This window comes from Mesitornis unicolor, unplaced genomic scaffold (genome assembly GCF_000695765.1).
Source record: "Mesitornis unicolor isolate BGI_N332 unplaced genomic scaffold, ASM69576v1 scaffold51942, whole genome shotgun sequence".
Lineage (NCBI taxonomy): Eukaryota > Metazoa > Chordata > Aves > Mesitornithiformes > Mesitornithidae > Mesitornis > Mesitornis unicolor.
The window spans coordinates 21536-25805 of NW_010170866.1; positions in this window are offsets into that span (position 1 = coordinate 21536).

A 4270-nucleotide genomic window follows, 5' to 3' on the forward strand; every position below is an offset into this window, starting at 1 on the left:
CTGAGTGTAATCTTAAGTTAATTGCCATTTAGAGTCTAAATAAAATAATTATCTATAAAAAATGTGTTGGAAAAAATTTAGTGGTATATACCATCCTATTTATTATTTATTCAACTATAACTAAAGTTGTAATCAGAAGTCAGATTTAAATTGCAGGCTGTGGGGAGAAGCGCATCCTCTCAGTGTGGCTCATTAGCTTGAGTAAACAAAGTACTCATGCAGCTATCTGGATGCTGAGTTATTTTATTCAATGTATATTTGTGCAACATAGACACACCCTATGATGTCCAGGTTTTATATTTGATAAACGGGTTGAGAGCAACACAGTTGTGCCTCTTGAGAGTTTTAATCTAAAAGAATCAGCACGATTGCTTAAGAGATGTTGAAACAGTGTAGTATATAGTGCGTATATAAATAGACACACTGTTTTTGTGTGTATATTTATTGTGTAGTGTACATAGACTCTGTACTAAATAGGACATAATGTATGGAGACTGTAGGAATGATCCTCTTAGTGGTGGACATGTGATTCCAAATTGAACTCATTGAGGAAGAAAAGGTACCACGGGTGGATGAAGGATTCTTCATGAAATCTTGCACCGAGTGGATCGATTGCGAGGAGGAGACGTTGTGAGCGTCTTCCCTTATAATTCACAGACCGTCCAGTTGGTCGGATTTGATGATCTTAGAGGTCTCTTCTAACCTTAATGACTCTATGATTGATTCAGTGAATCTGCACCATCTGCTGACGTGTGCAGTCCTCAGCACTTCCAACGTCTTTGGTTATGTTCAGGCTTGACTGGGGTCGAACGCTCCAAATGTAAGGACAGACGTGTACTTTCTGTGAGGTGTCTGGCAATTGCATTTCCTTCCTCCATTGACTTTTAATTATCATTATATTTTTGTCAATATTATTGAGCTTTCAAATATTTTGCGTTGTTTCAAAGGAACTTTGCTTCCATATTAAGCTAAATAAAACATCAATAGTGTGCTCGATTTTTATTACTCAATGTAATCACTGCTATGGTCTATATCAGATTTCTAGTACTCTCAAATTCTTCTCTTTCAAAGTACCAGATCTTCTCAGTCTGTTGACTCCTGTCCAGAGTTGTGTCTTGGTTTAGAACCAATTACTTTAGAAACACTTTTGTTGCTTTTTACTTTCTCATACCTATTTTGGGAGAAGTCCCATTTTTCTCAAGCATTGCACTTGCTTGTTGCGTAGTTGAGAACACTGTATTACGTCTTACTGTGGAAGGCCATGATTTGCAATTGATGTGGACAAGCTGAGCACATTATAGTCCCTATGGCAGTGACATTGGGATCTGTATTACTTTCAAGGCCTATAAAATGTCTCTATTTAGTGGTTTACTTCTGACTGGATTTAACAAAAAATTCTGTGTTTGCAAGTTAGAGAAATTAATGTCTGCATTATTTTAGGAAGCACTTGACCACAAAAAGTCTTGCTTTAGCATAGACTCGAAAACAGATGGAACAAAGGAAGGGCACATGGATCATTTGCATTCCTTTTCTTTCCTCCTGGTTTCCTGTGCCAACACATTTTGGTGTTTCTTTGAGTTTGGAGGCTGAGGGGCATCCTATTGCAATGCCAAAGGGACTTGACTGTGCACGTATAGAATTTTATATTGTTATTACTGTTAGTAAGAACTCCTTCAGTTTCCAGAGTTTTGGAAAGAGATTGTGTTCTGGGATGTAGACACCTAAGAATGGAAAATAAAGAGACAAGGAAAACTAACTGTATCCTATCAGGAGGATGAAGGGGTTTCAGTCTTTATGTTTACCTGCTGCTGTATTGGGTATTTCTGTGCTTGGAAAAAAACTGATAGTAGACTGGACAACAAACTGGTCTTATTAAAAGTTGTTGGGGTATCTTCTTGAGGTATCTTCCCGCAGTTTTATTGAAACCTGCTGCACCTTGTGATATTATTGGACAGAGACTTCATTTTCAACAGAAAAAAATTGTAATTCCTCATACATTCTGCTATACTTCTTAAAATTCCCATGAATTTGTATTTCCCAAGTCTTTGTGGAATCTTCTTTGGAGTCAAGTCCAAATTAAGATTTTGCTTTCTTTTGAAATCTCCCATCACCATTTTGTACAGCAAGCTTTGTTTTGTTGCTGCCTAGCAGGACTGTATCACCTGCGTCTTGTTAAAACAGCTTGGGTATCAGTGATGTATACATTGATTTTCCCATGAAACGTGTGTGCATGTTTGATATAATAGTGAGACTTTTTCTGAAGGAAAGATAAAAGTGTAAATTCATTAACAATGCAATTACCACTTACACAGATAAAATTTTCTGGATGTTCATTAGGGCTGGAGCGTGCCAACAAGGATTCAATACTAGAACTGACCCAGTATCTAAGCTTTTATTGCATTTCACATCCAGAGATTCTAATTACACAGTATTTTTGCCCAATTTAGCATAGTAATGATTATTGACATTCTCCTAGATTTATTTTTTAAAGGGTATGCTGAAATAAAACCTAAGTGAGAGCAAGACAGCGTGCAGTCGGTGCCAGTCACCATCCTACTTGAATTCATTCCTTACTTGCTGTAAACATTAAACAGGACCTCTGAAATACCTCATGTATTCTCCATAGGGAATATACAGATATGATTTAATTATCAGTTGAGTTCTAAATACAGCTGAAAAAGCATTTTTCAGAAAGACAGAAAAAAGACCTGTGAAGTGTAGCAACTTGAATACATTGCTGACTTGGGACTTACCAGTTATACTGGAGAAAAGTATTTCCCTCTGGCCTGCGATTTCCAAAAAAGCAATGGAATATCCATTTCAAAGAACAGGGTGCTTAAACAAGGTGGTCTTATTACAAATGTGTATTTGTATCTGTTTTGCCTTTTGCATGTGTTGTTATTTTAATCAAGGATAACACATTGTAGTTATCATTTAATGAAACATGCTTTTTCAGTGACCTAACTTAGATACAGTAGTGCATGTTTTGGGAAAGATCTTATGCACATGCCTTTTTGAAGACAAATTGCATGACAGTCCATACTGGTGTGCTACGCCTGTTATACTGGTGAAATTCATACTGGTTCTCCAGCAGTGTTTGGCTATTCTGGGTAGCTGCATTTACAGAAGCTCTTTTCATGACAGAAAACCATCAAGTGTTGCCTTTCTGTCTCATGCGCAGCTGCTTCGCGTCTTCTTTGTTGTGTATTTCTTTGATGCAGTTTCAACAATGATCAAATTTGGTGGTGACACAAAAGCACATGAGCCAAGAATGCTCTTGTGGCTAGGCAAAAATGCAATGACCTTGAGGATTTGGAGCAGCAGAGGCCATGGGGAGCAAAGGGAGATTAGCTGCTTAATAAATATAAAATTGTGTAAGGCAAGGATGAAGAAGGATTGGCAATGGGAGGACCTGGCCACATTTGTCACATTAAGGGAAACTCATTTTCCAGATCGTTGTCTCAGTTCTGTCCTAACATATCTTTTTATGAAAACAAACATTTCAGACTTCCCAGTCCTAAAATAGCACAAATGGAGCAAGGGGGAGCTAGGAGAGAACCAATCCACAAAATGAAAACTTTTGAGGATACTGCTGTAATATAAGTAATTTACATTTCAGCTCTCAAAAAGTGACCTTGCCAAGGTATTTGGGGAAAAAAGTAATCTATATTGCTTTGCTAGACTCAGATAAGTCATCAGTAGCTGCTAGAGGGATGGAGTTTAATGTATTTTTATATCCCAGAGAATTTAATAATGCAGCCTAAATATTTGTTACTTGAATTCCTTATGCCTGAATTACATGTATTGCAATTAAAAAGTAATTGAATTTAAGAATTCTAAATGGATATAAATTGTGGTATTCGCATACTTCTACTAATAACATCCCCTGTTTTGAATTTGGCTTTTAGTTTATGAACAGAAAAGAACATTGCACTTCAATATATGCATTTAAAAACATCACTACTAAATTGAGTTGTCTTGTAAATTTAGTATGATCCATAACAATTAAAGCCTTCCATAAAAATTGTACATATATTACTAATTCAAGGCTATTTTTATTATATATTTTTTTCACATATATAATCTGTTAACAAATCAAAGCTATAAGCCTTGTAGCAAAAAGCAGTCCATTCAAATATCAGCAAGTATATGTGGAATTTCTTTCTGGTCACAGGTTCTCTCAATGATGCTTCGAAAGCACAGCTATATCTTTTGGAAGAGACAGAGTCATAGAATCACAGAATGCATTGGGTTGGAAGGGACCTTTAAA